General features: G+C 35.3%; 1 pseudogene across 1 annotated transcript in view; it reads left to right on the forward strand.

Moving 5' to 3' along the window:
• The first annotated feature begins 7556 nt into the window (after positions 1 to 7556).
• The window catches only part of LOC145672758 (ADP-ribosylarginine hydrolase CG2909 pseudogene), a 30442-nt pseudogene continuing 20393 nt past the window's right edge, over positions 7557 to 17605 (forward strand). Inside the window, exon 1 of the transcript XR_014128638.1 lies at positions 7557 to 7655. The product of XR_014128638.1 is annotated as an ADP-ribosylarginine hydrolase CG2909 pseudogene (transcript). The remainder of the gene's footprint in view (positions 7656 to 17605) is intronic.

Consider the following 17605-nt stretch of genomic DNA (forward strand, 5'->3'; position numbering starts at 1 on the left):
CGCCAGTCAGCTACTGCCCTCTACTAGAGGATTTTAGAATTATTTTAAATTTATTTATCTTTTATTAAAAGAGATTATTATTATTTACAAAATTTTCGTTTAACTTAAATAATTATTAAATGGGATGTGTGCCCTTGTACATAAAAGTTTCGCCGAACTGAGCTGGCGCCGAAACAGTGTCGTCGAAACGTAGCGGCCCCAAAGCCTGATGGCTTGAATAGGTTTGAACCCTCATGCCTGTGGTACTTCTTACGATTTTTATGAATATCACGGTGGTATAAAAATAACACTGCAGTATAATCAGAGAGAACAGTTGCCCTTGTACATTGATAACACTAACTGCCCTTGTACACCCGTACAAGTGAATAAGCAGTTGTATTTGTCAGATCTACGTGTTTTGAATGCACCAAATCGGCCCATTGGAATGTGTCCAGGCTTGTCGTTGGTCAATCTTGTCGTCAGCTATCCAAAATCGATCCCGACAAGCTTGGACATCTCGGGAATGTGTCCAGGCTTGTCGTTGGCCAACCTTGTCGTCAGCTACCCAAAATGAGATGTATCCAGGCTTGTCGGGATCGACCACGACAAGCTTGGACACATCAGGAATTCGTTCGAGTCTGGCGCAAGAGGATAAATTGAGAAGTGTCCAAGCTTGTCGTCGTCCAACCTTGTCGTTGTCCAACCTTGTCGGAAGCGACCAAAATTAAGTGTCCAGGCTTGTCGTCGTCCAACCTTGTCTGCGTCTCGTTTAATATACTTAATGGCCATTCGAAGTATTTCATTTTAAGAAAGTTTCTTAGGACCAGGAGGACATCGCAGAACCAGGAAGCTTCTTAGGAATATAGCAGGACCAGAATAAAAAAATCTACAAATCTTAACATTTTTCTGTTTGAATCGTTTGTTCTACGTTTGTACCGGATTGTACCATAAAAAATTTCGTTTGTACCGGTCTCAAATTCGAAAAAATCGAAAAATGAAGTGGTCCTGCTAAGTTCACGTCAACATAGCAGGACCAGAATACAAATTTCTACAAATCTTAACATTTTTCTCTTTGAATCGTTTTTTCTACGTTTGTACCGGATTGTACCATAAAAATTTTCGTTTGTACCGGTCTCAAATTCGAAAAAATCGAAAAAAAGTGGTCCTCCTAAGTTCACATGAACTTAGCAGGACCACTGATAAGTTTCTACAAATTTGATGATTTTTGACTACGAATCGTTTGTACTGCGTTTGTACCGGATTGTACCGTAAAAATTTTCGTTTGTACCGGTCACAAATTCGAAAAGCAAAAAATAAAGTGGTCATGGTAAGTTCACGTGAACATAGCAGGACCAGAATAAAAATTTCTACAAATCTTAACATTTTTCTGTTTAAATCGTTTGTTCTACGTTTGTACCGGATTGTACCATAAACTTTTTCGTTTGTACCGGTCTCAAATTCAAAAAAATCGAAAATTAAAGTGGTCCTCCTAAGTTTGCATGAACTTAGCAGGACCACTGATAAATTTCTACAAATTTGATGATTTTTCACTACGAATCGTTTGTACTGCGTTTGTACCGGATTGTACCGTAAAAATTTTCGTTTGTACCGGTTACAAATTCGAAAAGCAAAAAATAAAGTTCACGTGAACATAGCAGGACCAGAATAAAAATTTCTACAAATCTTAACATTTTTCTGTTTGAATCGTTTGTTCTACGTTTGTACCGAATTGTACCATAAAAATTTTCGTTTATACCGGTCTCAAATTCAAAAAAATCGAAAAATAAAGTGGTCCTGGTAACTTCACGTGAACATAGCAGGACCAGAATAAAAATTTCTACAAATCTTAACATTTTTCTCTTTGAATCGTTTTTTCTACGTTTGTACCGGATTGTACCATAAAAATTTTCGTTTGTACCGGTCTCAAATTCGAAAAAATCGAAAAATAAAGTGGTCCTCCTAAATTCACGTGAACATAGCAGGACCAGAATACAAATTTCTACAAATCTTAAGATTTTTCTCTTTGAATCGTTTTTTCTACGTTTGTACCGGATTGTACCGTAAAAATTTTCGTTTGTACCGGTCACAAATTCGAAAAAATCGAAAAGTAAACTGGTCCTCCTAAGTTCGCATGAACTTAGCAGGACCACTGATAAGTTTCTACAAATTTGATGATTTTTCACTACGAATCGTTTGTACTGCGTTTGTACCGGATTGTACCGTAAAAATTATCGTTTGTACCGGTCACAAATTCGAAAAGCAAAAAATAAAGTGGTCCTGCTAAGTTCACGTGAATATAGCAGGACCAGAATAAAAATTCCTACAAATCTTAAGATTTTTCTCTTTGAATCGTTTGTTCTACGTTTGTACCGGTCACAAATTCGAAAAAATGGAAAAATAAAGTGGTACTGCTAAGTTCACGTGAACATAGCAGGACCAGAATAAAAATTTCTACAAATCTTAACATTTTTCTGTTTAAATCGTTTGTTCTACGTTTGTACCGGATTATACCATAAACTTTTTCGTTTGTACCGGTCTCAAATTCGAAAAAATCGAAAATTAAAGTGGTCCTCCTAAGTTCGCATGAACTTAGGAGGACCACTGATAAATTTCTACAAATTTGATGATTTTTCACTACGAATCGTTTGTACTGCGTTTGTACCGGATTGTACCGTAAAAATTTTCGTTTGTACCGGTCACAAATTCGAAAAGCAAAAAATAAAGTTCACGTGAACATAGCAGGACCAGAATAAAAATTTCTACAAATCTTAACATTTTTCTGTTTTAATCGTTTGTTCTACGTTTGTACCGAATTGTACCATAAAAATTTTCGTTTATACCGGTCTCAAATTCAAAAAAATCGAAAAATAAAGTGGTCCTGGTAACCACGTGAACATAGCAGGACCAGAATAAAAATTTCTACAAATCTTAACATTTTTCTCTTTGAATCGTTTTTTCTATGTTTGTACCGGATTGTACCATAAAAATTTTCGTTTGTACCGGTCTCAAATTCGAAAAAATCGAAAAATAAAGTGGTCCTCCTAAATTCACGTGAACATAGCAGGACCAGAATACAAATTTCTACAAATCTTAAGATTTTTCTCTTTGAATCGTTTTTTCTACGTTTGTACCGGATTGTACCATAAACTTTTTCGTTTCTACCGGTGTCAAATTCGAAAAAATCGAAAATTAAAGTGGTCCTGCTAAGTTCGCATGAACTTAGCTCGACCACTGATAAATTTCTACAAATTTGATGATTTTTCACTACGAATCGTTTGTACTGCGTTTGTACCGGATTGTACCGTAAAAATTTTCGTTTGTACCGGTCACAAATTCGAAAAGCAAAAAATAAAGCGGTCCTGCTAAGTTCACGTGAACATAGCAGGACCAGAATAAAAATTTCTACAAATCTTAAGATTTTTCTCTTTGAATTGTTTGTTCTACGTTTGTACCGGATTGTACCGTAAAAATTTTCGTTTGTACCGGTCACAAATTCGAAAAAATGGAAAAATAAAGTGGTACTGCTAAGTTCACGTGAACATAGCAGGACCAGAATAAAAATTTCTACAAATCTTAAGATTTTTCTCTTTGAGTCGTTTTTTCTACGTTTGTACCGGATTGTACCATAAAAATTTTCGTTTGTACCGGTCTCAAATTCGAAAAAATCGAAAAAAAGTGGTCCTCCTAAGTTCACATGAACTTAGCAGGACCACTGATAAGTTTCTACAAATTTGATGATTTTTGACTACGAATCGTTTGTACTGCGTTTGTACCGGATTGTACCGTAAAAATTTTCGTTTGTACCGGTCACAAATTCGAAAAGCAAAAAATAAAGTGGTCATGGTAAGTTCACGTGAACATAGCAGGACCAGAATAAAAATTTCTACAAATCTTAACATTTTTCTGTTTAAATCGTTTGTTCTACGTTTGTACCGGATTGTACCATAAACTTTTTCGTTTGTACCGGTCTCAAATTCGAAAAAATCGAAAATTAAAGTGGTCCTCCTAAGTTTGCATGAACTTAGCAGGACCACTGATAAATTTCTACAAATTTGATGATTTTTCACTACGAATCGTTTGTACTGCGTTTGTACCGGATTGTACCGTAAAAATTTTCGTTTGTACCGGTTACAAATTCGAAAAGCAAAAAATAAAGTTCACGTGAACATAGCAGGACCAGAATAAAAATTTCTACAAATCTTAACATTTTTCTGTTTGAATCGTTTGTTCTACGTTTGTACCGAATTGTACCATAAAAATTTTCGTTTATACCGGTCTCAAATTCAAAAAAATCGAAAAATAAAGTGGTCCTGGTAACTTCACGTGAACATAGCAGGACCAGAATAAAAATTTCTACAAATCTTAACATTTTTCTCTTTGAACCGTTTTTTCTACGTTTGTACCGGATTGTACCATAAAAATTTTCGTTTGTACCGGTCTCAAATTCGAAAAAATCGAAAAATAAAGTGGTCCTCCTAAATTCACGTGAACATAGCAGGACCAGAATACAAATTTCTACAAATCTTAAGATTTTTCTCTTTGAATCGTTTTTTCTACGTTTGTACCGGATTGTACCGTAAAAATTTTCGTTTGTACCGGTCACAAATTCGAAAAAATCGAAAAATAAACTGGTCCTCCTAAGTTCGCATGAACTTAGCAGGACCACTGATAAGTTTCTACAAATTTGATGATTTTTCACTACGAATCGTTTGTACTGCGTTTGTACCGGATTGTACCGTAAAAATTTTCGTTTGTACCGGTCACAAATTCGAAAAGCAAAAAATAAAGTGGTACTGCTAAGTTCAGGTGAACATAGCAGAACCAGAATACAAATTTCTACAAATCTTAACATTTTTCTGTTTGAATCGTTTGTTCTACGTTTGTACCGGATTGTACCGTAAAAATTTTCGTTTCTACCGGTGTCAAATTCGAAAAAATCGAAAAATAAAGTGCTCCTGCTGGACCACTGATAAATTTCTACAAATTTTATGATTTCTCACTACGAATCGTTTGAACTGCGTTTGTACCGGATTGTACCATAAAAATTTTCGTTTGTACCGGTCACAAATTCGAAAAAATCGAAAAATAAAGTGGTTTTGCTAAGTTCACGTAAACATAGCAGGACCAGAATACAAATCATAAGATTTTTGTCTTTGAATCGTTTGTTCTATGTTTGTACCGGATTGTACCGTAAAAATTTTCGTTTGTACCGGTCACAAATTCGAAAAAATCGAAAAATAAAGTGGTCCTGCTAAGTTCACGTGAACATAGCAGGACCAGAATACAAATTTCTACAAATCTTAACATTTTTCTCTTTGAATCGTTTGTTCTACGTTTGTACCGGATTGTACCATAAAAATTTTCGTTTGTACCGGTCTCAAATTCGAAAAATCGAAAAATAAAGTGGTCCTGCTAAGTTCACGTGAACAGCAGGACCAGAATAAAAATTTCTACAAATCTTAAGATTTTTCTCTTTCAAACGTTTGTTCTACGTTTGTACCGGATTGTACCGTATAAATTTTCGTTTGTACCGGTCACAAATTCGAAAAAATCAAAAAATAAAGTGGTCCTGCTAAGTTCGCATGAACTTAGCTCGACCACTGATAAATTTCTACAAATTTGATGATTTTTCACTACGAATCGTTTGTACTGCGTTTGCACCGGATTGTACCGCAAAAATTTTTGTTTGTACCGGTCACAAATTCGAAAAGCAAAAATAAAGTGTTCCTGCTAATTTCACGTGAACTTATCTGCACCGGAATACAAATTTCTAGTAATCTGAAGGTTTTTCCTTAACAAATAGTTTGTACTGCGTTTGTTCTGGATAGTATCGTAAAAAGTTTCGTTTGTACCGGCGTGAAATTCGAAAAAATCGGAAAGGAAAGTGTTCTGCTAAGACAAAGTGAGACATTCGTGGAATAGTTTTTGGAACAATATTCATTATATTCTATTGCATTATCTATTGCTAAAACTCTAGGAGTCAAACTACGGTACTAATTTAAAGATTAATTAATAATGTGTCGCTCGTGATTGAGCCGAATCTTTTGACTACTTTTTGGGATGAGCGAGTGAGTCGTCTCTGACTAGGAATGATCGTTGATTCTTTATAAGTCGTGTTTGTTCGTGATGCGTGTATTTTCAGGAGTCGCAGTTTTGAAGGAGACGTGGTTCTTCGGAAGTCATGGTCTTTGGCAGTCAGGTTTCATTAGGAGTACAGTTTTGAAGAAGACGCGGTTGTTTTGGGATTGACAATATTTGTAGCATATGAATCTCGTACAGTTAGAAACAATATTAAGTATAGCTTGGAGCTTTTATTCTTTATACTGGTATCTCCAACCTATACTTTATATTGTTTCTGACTGTATGTTGCTCATTCGCGAATTCTTGCTTCTCGTTCTTCGTTGGCCCAATCAGTTGCTGTTTTGGAAAGGTGGTTTCACTGATTCGTGCGCCTTCTCAGCAGTGTAGCCAGATTAGGCTACAAGAAGCGGATTGGGCAATTTTTGATCCCGAAGGTTCCTACAAAAATTTCAAATTAGGCGACCCGTTACGTTTTCGGCTCCTTGCAATTATCTGCCAGTTTAACTCTTTAGAATACGCTATTTTCTTATTTTTATATTTGAAATCACAAACTTATATTATACAATATAACTTTTGTTTGTTTAGTATCCTATTCACAATGAACAATAGTTTTACTGAAACTAACACGTTTGATACTAGCTCAATTCTTGTTTTAGTAGATTTTAACCTCAAGATCTGACAACACCAGTCTTTTGTTGACCTTGTGCTGTAGCAGTATCACTGACAGTGTTTCTGTCTAAGTTAATGCCCAACCTAATAGCTGTATGGAGCTGTGTAAACGTGAACGTCGGAAGGTTAATTATTTACTGCATTATCCATATTAACATAAAAAGTAAGTGAAGTTACAATAGAAAGTTCCTAAATTCATGGGTCCCAGATAACACAAAATTAGCAAATGAATGGAAGAAGTGACCAACCCTGACATCTGACGTAGTATATATATATATATATATATATATATATATATATATATATATATATATATATATATATATATATGTATATATATATATATATATATATATATATATATATATATATATATATATATATATATATATATATATATATATGTGTGTGTGTGTGTGTGTGTGTGTATGTGTGTGATTAGTAAAGTTGTATAGTTCGAAATAATTCATTTTTATGTTTGGGCTACATATAGTTGAAATCCGCTGGCAACACTGCTCCTTAGTCGAGTTTAGCAAGTGTGTTGCCATATATATGCGTACCTCTGGCATGAATAAATCAAAAACAGTACCAAACGTTTAGCACTTTGATTTAACAATTGTACTCACAATGATATTTGACATGTAAAGCGTAAAGCAAATTTCTTCAAATTTTATCTATCAATTAAAATCGAATTAGCAGAATAGGGGAATCAGTCAAGTAAGTAAAAGCCAGGAAGAGCCGGTTCTTATCTTTTCCCTCTTATCTGCTCTTGTAATCGCACGTAGATAATTGGGTATTCGTTTGTGAAATTAAACAATAAGAAGAACAAAATGTGCACAGTGCATTCGCAGTACTGATAAGAATAAGTAAGTAGTCGTTCTGCATTTGTGTGTGAGTCAATTGGGCACAATTTGTGTTAAATAAAGGTATGTATTACGCAATTCTTAAGGAGGAATATGTTAAAATGAGAATATATAATTCAAATAAATTCTTAATCATTTTAAACATGTACAACATTAATGAGGTTCGGGCCTGGTATGGGTTTTATCATTTCACTTTGATGGTGCAACTTAGGAGGGAGAGAGAGAGAGAGAGAGAGAGGTACATGCAGGGGCGGATCCAGGGGGGAGCGATAAGGGCGATCGCCCCCCCCCCCCGAGAAGAGGAAATTTTCTTGTTTTATATATATAAATAAAATCCATTCCAGAATTTGGAGTCCTTAAAAGTAGCATTATGACAACCCACCGCTTCCCCCCCCCAGAAGTCGGTCCTGGATCCGCCCCTGGGTACATGTACATGGCTTCGGAAGTGTGACTGTTCATCTCAGCAACAGTGACGACGCCAGAGGGGGGGCAAGGGGGGCGAGCGCCCCCCTAGTAGCTACTTCTGCCCCCCTGACTGCCATCTAGACTGCCCCCCCAGACTCCTACAATGTTTAAACATACTGGGCCTTATGCAGAATCGTTTTGACGTGTGATTAGTGACATACTAGAGAGTTCGACTAACATATGTTTCCTGTAGTAGTCAGGCTTTTAGTATGACACTAATCATATGTCAAAACGACTCTGCACAAGGCGGTCTATATTTAGTATTTTATATCAGTATTATAACCAATCTCATTGTCAAATTGTAGTCTACTTTCCATGCATTTACTATGTGGCAGATTAGTCCTCAAGCTTTCTTCTTTGAGCGTCTGGGTATGCACGCATATTTCTGTTTTCTAATTTACCGTCTTTTGAGGTAAATTTTAGTTATACTTCTTTCTTATGAATTTTAATTATTGTGCGTAGCGAACAATAGTAGATTTGGTCGACTTGTCATTGGATCAACTTCGATTGGAACCAAAAGAAAGGTAAACCCAGTTACGTAACTTGTTTGTATTTATCCAGGTTTGAAGTTTTCAGTTTCATATTTTGTTTTATTTAAAGGTTTTAAACTTTATTTTTCTGAAACATTATTCTTGGCTTTCAATATCCAGAGGATGTGCTTATAACAGCTTAGTTTGCAACTACCAGGGCTTAATTTTTTGAAGGGGATAGAAAGAGTTGTGTTTTCCCTTCCTGCAAATGATAATAATAAATTTATGGAATTAAATTGATTCTCAATAAAACGTATTGTCAGAGTGCTGATCTTTCGTTAGTAATTGGTATACACTAGTGCTCCCTTACTTATTTTATTTCAAAGTGCTGACGTGACGTCTACCATATTGACTAGGAAGTGCTGAAAAATTCGTAGCCCAACCCAGAAGGAGTGCACGTGGAATGGTGAAGTTTTACTTCTTCTACACTTCCCCCGAGAGTCAATATACTACCTTGTACAGTGCTCCAGTTTTTGCAGAAAAGTTAAAAATTCTGAAGATTTCCTCGCACCACTGTTCGTAGCACTACCCCTATCAGATCTAAAATGGCGTCCTTTCAAGTGTTATTTAAGTTTGGGAAGTAAGTACACGTAATATTTAGACGGAGCTAAATCTGCGGAATAAGAATGATGATCTAGACATTGAAATCCTAGATTGTGCAATATCAGTTGTGTTCGCAGGGGGTTGATGGACAGGTATATTCTCCTGAAGGAACAGAATTCCTTTCTTTTCATTTTCCGCGGCGTTGAACTTTGAATTTTTCTTTCAGCTTTGTAAGTAATGTAGAGATTCTGGATTAAATATCTGGCCGTTGCGGAGGTAGTGTATGAGTACCACTCCATACTTATCCCAGAAGAATTTTGCAAACAGTTTCTCAACCTACTTCTGTGTCTTGAACTTCTTGGTGCGATGAAGAAATGAGTGCTACTACTCCATTGACTGTTGTTTCGATTCAGGATCCTAGTGGTACAACCATATTTCATCTATGGTTACTATTCGTGAGCGAAATTGATCAGCATTACGTTCAAATTGAAAGAAGACTTCTCTTAATGCCGTCACTCTTTTATTCTCCTGACAGATTTTTTTGGGAACCCATTATGTCGAGAACTTGAGCATACTCAAGCCATTCTGAATTATGCTACCGACGAGTTCCAAAGAAATGCTCAGAATCTCTGACACAAGTTTTGCTGAGAAGGTAAAAACTGAGAAAGCGGTGTGCAGCCAGACCTCAGACTATAATAAGTATATCGTGAGTTTACTATACACTTTAAAAACTATATAAATAATAGCATAAATTATTTTTTTTCACTCAAAAACTGCGGTGGCCTAGGCCCTCCGGCCCCGGGCTATATCCACCAGTGGCTGAAATGGTGCAATTTTAAAGAATAATGTCACAAACTGCATCCATGATTTCGGGAAGAGTCATTGCTTTTAAACATCCTGGATGTAAAGTATAATTTGTTGAGAAATCGCCTCGTTTATACTAAGCCACTTACTTCTTCACCACTGTACATAACGGAGGAGAGTCTCGTGGTGTTTCACTGATTTCCTAATTAATTTACTCCGGTGACTTTCCTTGGTGGAACAAAAATTGTTATAACAGGATCTGGATGTTCGTGAAATAATCTGTTTTGGGCACACACAATCACTTCAGAGGCCTGATAAACAACAAGAATTTCATTATTAATACGAAAATTTGTATTTGTATATGCATACAGAGATATGTTTTTCTAAACTACGGTTACATTTTTCTACCTAGTACTTACACTTCTTCTGGATTGGACTAGGACATTTTCAGCAGCTCTTCGTAAATTCTCTCTCTCTCTCTCGATATATATATATATATATGGAGAGAGAGAGAGAGAGAGAGAGAAGATATATACGTAGCATATAGTACTACTAGACGAATGTGTTACTTGTAGCATACTCAAAAGTAATTCAATTTATGTTTAGGCTTCAAAAGTTTCATTAAAAAATATTTCATGTGCAGACGTTACTTATTTGTTAGTTACAAATTTTACTTGAAATAAGTTTAATTTATAATTATATAGGTCTAATATGAAAACAGCAAGGAAATTACACAATGTAATGTAAAATAAGTCAAACGTAATAAATATGTCATTTTTGGTATGGCAAATAGCCGCCCCCCCGAAAATATATCTGCCCCTCCTTTGCCCCCCTAAGAACTTAAAGCTGGCGTCGTCACTGCTCAGCAACTCCGAAAACTATGGATTCGATGCTAATAGAAAAAAATATCGGTCGATGACCGATTTTAATATCGAATCCAAAGTTTTCGGTGTTGCTGAGATGAACAGTGACACTTCCGATGCTGTTTAAATCCAAATTCAGCCCCCATTAGTATTTCTAAGAGAAGATGGTAATATGTAAAAATAATTGAAAATGAAAGATATCAATGTCGAATTCATCGTTTTCTGGTTCGTAGTTTTGGTGCCCTTTATGTTCAAAATGAAACTATGTATTCTCCCCGTGCGAAAAACGGGCATTCTGTTAGTATTATATTATTGATACAATAACTCTATTAAATAAAATAAAAAATGAGAAGAATATTGTTTGTGATCGCATCACGGGAAAACAGTTGAACCATTTAAGATGATTTTTATATACCGTTATCATCTACTACGAACTCGGTTTTTTGTAACTTTGATTAAAATGAGTATTGTAAGGGGGTAGCGGTGGCCTATATTTTTAAAAAGGAATTTAGGTTCTTACGATGTGTAAATTTAGGAATATAAAACATGGAATGTAAAATCTTTACTGAATAAACGGACCCATATCCTTGCTTTTGAGAATTCCCTTTCACTGGGAAACAGGGTTGAATTCAGGGGGTAGCCCGGGGGGAATCTCCCCCCGAAGAAAATTCATTCCCCCGGAGAAACAAAAAAATTCAGTCACAAAATGTAGAAATTACTTCATCCAATTATTTGCTTTCTTTCCGTGCACGTGCAGACGAAATTCGATCTCTCAATATACATATAAATGACGCAGACCCATCCTATATAAATATTAAACATGTAACATCTAAGATAGAATACTAAATAGTCAATAAAACTTGTATTTTTTAACGTAGGTACTATACTCTCGCCCTATATTATGTTAGTGGGTAGCATTAGCACAGATTGAAATAGGAAAGGAAAGATAGGGAATATCTTTCGATCATTACATATGATCTCTGATGTCAGCAGACTTCGGTTCTTGAAAATGTACAGTTCTTGCATTATTTGAAATAGAGCGCCTAAATCCCATTTCTCGCATCGGAAGTAACAGACGTAAATGTGTTTACGATTGTTAAAGTAAACACATCTTTCTTTAATTAAAAATAATTCGGTTATCCCTCCTGGGTTAGAGATTTATATAGAATTTATCAATATGATAGTAGTAGGCCTATATAAGTGAAAGATTGTTATTGAAGGTGATGAAGATCCTGCTCAGTGCCTTGCCATGGGGGAGGGGCAAGCGAGGCGACAGGAATGAAAAACAGGAATGAAACACATGTGCACATGTATAAAATGAGAGGAAAAAAAGTAATGAAAAGTGCTCAAAATCTATGAAAAGCAGGGTTTACTTTTTAAAATTTTCTCACCTTAAGCAGCTGGTCTGTCGACCTCACTCATATACTGTATACGGTGGGGTGCTGACTGCCACGGGTGCTGACTGCCACAGCCAATTATTGGTGCTGATTGCCACGACTGACGCTGATTACCAATATCAAGGTGCTGACTGCCACGATGGCGTGCTGACTGCCACGAACCTGAGAGAAAGTTGCTAGACGTAACATTACCGGACGCCAAGAAGCATGAAAGAAACTTGATGATCCTTAGGATCGTGTTGTTCAGACCAACACCTAACAAAGGTAAACAGGTCTCTGTATGTACACTCATGTCCAAAATTATTGTCACATGTTGTTGTAGTAATATAATTTGATAACGAATTCGGTATTTCTTATAATGTTAGTATGCGTATAATCGGCAAAGACAAGTATGTGGTAAATTTCATGTCAAAAGAGCAGTAAATAAGAACAATAAAACGAAAATAAAATTTTCTCGTCCATTTAGTTACATTTTATTTTACTCATTATGATTTTCGTATTTATATTTTTTTCCTATGAAATTTATCACAAATATAAATTTCCTGATTATACACATAATATAAGTATTAAAAATATTCTGCAAAATTATCAAATTATATTCTTACAAGAAGACAGTTATAGATATGCGACAATAATTTTGGACATGAGTGTACTTTCAGTTTTGTCAGGGAGCGGTGTGTACAAAATTGGTACGATTTATGTGTTCTCACTTGAACTCCCTATGTCAGCATGAACTGTGTATAGCTGTGCAAATTGTTTCGAGCAGCTCTTGAAAGTTCCATCAAAAAAGCACTGCTGGCTGTACCTCTCAAGGGAAGTTCAGGAGAAAGCACTCGCCTGCAGAGAAACTAAGCATGCCATTTGAAGTCCCAATTCATGGTGATTATAACAAGCTAATAAAATTCCTGTACGGTTGAGAACGGTTCGAGATATTCAACTTGGAAGTTTATATGAGAAAATGAGGATATACGCATTTATACGCGTTAAGTACAACATAATCAGTAACTAATATTGACATACGAATTGAAAGAAAGCTATCGGAAGTAACAGAAAAAAAGTGTTTCGCAATAACTAACGGGTTTGTTAGATACAATTAGCCATTACATTGTTCACAATAATCATAGGTTAGAGATGGAAATTGATCACTGTTGTTCTGTTTTATGAAGAAATGACGCAGGCAAAATACTCCCTTGCACCATCAAATTTATATTTATGACGATTTATCATATTATTTTGATTAAAGGGGCATTTTAAAGAGTTACGAGGGTTCAAAAATTTATGTAAAAAAAAAAAAAAAAAAAAAAAAAAAAAAACTATTTCATGAGCCCATCAAATTAGGAAGATGAAACTCGGGTGTATAAACTCCTCATTTTTAAGAAATGTAGACATGTGTCTCAATGTTATTGAAAATTTCTGTTTTAAGGGGAGGAGAGGAGGATTTCTATAATTCTTTTCACGTTGAAATCGATATTGTCTGTGGCCTTATCTCGGGCAAATGGTTGAACACTTTGGGACATAAAGTAAAATTTTGGACATAATTGGTAGATCTAATTATCTTGGGCTATTTTTCTTAATCATGTTTCTTTAATTAAAGGAGATAATCTAAGGGTGTAGAAGGGTTTCAAATATTATGTAAAAAATTCAATGTCTTACGAACTCGTCAAGGTAGGAAGATGAAACTCAGCTTAAATAAATAAATAAATAAATAAATAAATAATAATAAAACATTCAAGATAAGGGAACACATGTTTCGCAGTTTCAGGTTTATTTAATGGGTCATTTTCTGTACATTTTTCTTCAGAGACGTTGTCTGTTGTTTGTTATAGCATCATGAGGAAACTGTTTGAACTTAATTTCGAAACATAGTTACTACCTGTCTCAAGCTGAGATTTTATTATGTCACTATAATTGAAGGACGTATTCTAAAGAATTAGGCTCTCAAAATTTCGAATCTTGAACCACACGTATCAAAGGCATGACTAGGTCAATAGAGAGGAGTGGAGTTTGCAGACTAAGGGGGAGACCTATGATATTCCTCATATTTATATTAGTATAGGCTTAGATACAATTTTGCGAGTACCAATGCAATCGTACTGTAAACAATTCAAATTAAGAATCGCAATAGAAAATGCAGTATGCATTATCGTAATAAAAATGTGTTATGCTTTATTCTATGTAGTATTTATACAGGTAAAATACTAATTGATTAGTAATTATTTACATAAATGTAATAACCCAAATGAAGTTTTATAATGTTACTAGCAAAGTCCCCGTTTTTCACACGGGGAGAGTACGTTTCATATTGGACGTAAAGGGTACCAAAACTGGCAACAATCAATTCACGGACCCCAAAAACTATGAATTCGATACTAACATTGATCATTTTAAATTATATTTACATGTCACCATCTCCCTTTAGGAGTTATAATGAAGACTGAATTTGGATTTAAACGGCATTGGAAGTGTCACTGTTCTATGCCCGAACTTCGTCTGTGTTGAAAATTTGAACGAGATCAATCGGTTGTTCAAGAGTTATTAAGTTACAAATATTATCACTTTCATTTTTATATAACCTATATACTTTTAACAGGGGTGGGAAATACGCGCACATCAATGCAAGCAACTAGACTTTGATATTTTAAAGCAAACTACAATATATATATACATATATATATATATATATATATATATATATATATATATATATATATATATATATATATATATATATATATATATATATAAGTTCTTAATAATGTTTATTACCTTACATACTACTATGTAGAAACTCAAAGTCAAACCCTATTTTACAACACAGAAATTACACACGTATTAATAGTAGTTGCTTTTATTTAATCTAAATATTATTTTTATTTTCCATTTGAATTACATTTCTTTGTATGTTACATCCAGGGTTGCCAACTGTCCCGATTCTGTCGGGACCGTACCGATTTCTGACTCATTTGCCCTGCGCCCCGACCGGACATTCGTCGGGACGCATATTGTCCCGATTTATCGATTTTCAAAGTTAATTAATATTTTACTGGGCCATTCTTTTACACCCGCAGTTTTATGTATAGAATCAATTTAACAAATTTGTGTTTTAGTTTGACTCATGAAAAAATAGTTAGCAGCTCGTCTTTAATTTATAGTTATTCCCTAATTGTTTGAGTTGATCCAGTCAATTATGATGATAGTATATTCCATGAAGCGCTAATTTTTTTTTTTTTTTTTTTTTTTTTTTGCAGCCTCTACATAAAAGCGAATGCTACCGCAGTGGCAGTAATACTAGAGATCACTTCAGCAGGTGGCCGCCACGCTAACTATAACTTATTTCTTTGTGATAAAAACAAAATTCTCTATATAGTTTTCTTTTTAAACATTGTTTACAATTGTTTTTGTTTGAATTTGTTTTATGATGATAAAAGAATAAGACTTGATTTTAGTAACACTTTCTGTCAGTAATTCGTTAACAATGTTATGCACTCATTTGTTATAAAAATCTATATAGTTTTCTCTCTAAACTTTGTTTATAATAAATAAATTGCAGTTGTTTTGGTTTGAATTTGTTGCATATATTGCTTATATCTATATTGCTTATGAGCAGTGGATGGAAAAAAAAAAGTGCGCATTAAGTTCGTGTTATTCAGCTGATTATTTACATTGTTTTCAACGACTTGCCGTATGTGTAGTTGTCTCCGGAGAGTGGGGGAAGGGGGCTCCAGCACAGATTGTCCCGTCCGATTTTTTTTCTTAAGAAAAGTTGGCAACCCTGGTTACAATTTCTGTTAATTACAATTTGCATTAGTCTAAAATTGTAATTTCCTGTGACTTTATTTAAAGTTAAATTTGTTAATAAAAACAGGTTTGTAATCTAAAAATTGGAGTTGTACCTTATAACATTTGTGGGAGCACGGTGGCTCAGTGGGAGAGCGTTCACTTCTGGTGTATGCGGTCCCTGTTTCAATTCCAGCTCGCAATAAGTTGGCTTTAGCCTCGGTTCAGACGTGCAGTAAAGTCTGTTGCGGGCCCGCAACATAAAACTCTGTTGCGGACCCGCGCGAGCCGGAAATACGTTGGTTCATATCATTCATGCCACACGTGCAGACTTTCCCGCACGACTCTGCTGCGGACCCGCAGCGGGCAAAAATTGAGTTGCGGGGACTGCTGGCTCGCAGCGAGTCCGCACAGGTGTTGCGGGTCGGAAAACCATTGCTGGCAATGAGGTAAGCCACACGTGTAGACTTTCCCGCGCCCGCAGAAATGGAAGGCGAAGAACTGAATGAAGAACTATTCATTAACGAAATACAAAAATATCACGAGAAATGGAATTTAAAGTGCGAAATGTATAAGAGATAGAAATAAAAAAACGGGATGCATGGAATAAGGTGTGTGAAACCTTATGTGAGAAATTTAATGAAAAAACAGAAGAGGAAAAAAACAGCATTGGAATGTATTATTATTACTTTTCAATGTAAAAATCTAATATTCATGTAGTGTTTACATTTGATTTTCGTTTAGCGTCCCTTTCCAGCAGAGAGGCTATGAATACTTTTCTGTGATAACAATAGACAACAAATACGCCTGGAGAAAAAGCCTGTATTGTTAAAGCAGTTTCTTTGATGAGATTTCTTGTCACTCACTCCGGAATGAACCGACTGTTTATAATGTACGTTGCATTATACTTTAGGTCAAGGCAAGGGCGCCCATCAGGGGGGGGGGGCAAGGTGGGGCGTTCGACCCCCCCAAGAGGAAATTGTACTTGGGAATATGGAAAACCCAATAGAATTTTTACATTAGTTGCAGCAAAAAATGAAACTATATTTGAAAAGTCGCTTATATTTGCCCCCCCTTGAAAATCACAACATGGGCGCTCTTGGGTCTAGGTCACGTATTATATAGCTTCTGTGGTCAAAAGGGACGCTGAAGTCCAAAACAACCATCAACATAATAGCAGAACAGAAAAGAAAGAAAAAAAAACATCGTTTTTCGGCTGACAATTGTTGTCTTTATTTATTAATGTACTAAATTAAAAAAAAAAAATAGAGTTAACACGAAAATTGTTGAACATCAGAGTACTCATGTGGTTAAAAAATAAAAAAGTATGCTCGAGATGTAACAGAAATATTTTTGTTTCTCGTGCAATTGATAATATTGTGAACGTCGTTGCTATTCTAGAGATAACAACTGAATGTTTTCTTACATAAAGAACAACTTAAACAAAGTTATCTTGTCATGGAACTCTACCTATGTCGCTTACAAAATAATCAGCCCATCTGTTTCTGCTTCCGTTTGTTGCGTTGCCTCCTTTTGGTGTGCTACACGTATTGGAGATTTCCTCAAAACCTTCTATCGTTAAATGTTACAATTATAAAAATGTTTCCTTTTTCTCACCTTAGAAATGGATTATT

The sequence above is a fragment of the Thermobia domestica genome, chromosome 16 (genome assembly GCF_964235325.1).
Source record: "Thermobia domestica chromosome 16, izTheDome1.hap1.1, whole genome shotgun sequence".
Taxonomy (NCBI): Eukaryota; Metazoa; Arthropoda; class Insecta; order Zygentoma; family Lepismatidae; genus Thermobia; species Thermobia domestica.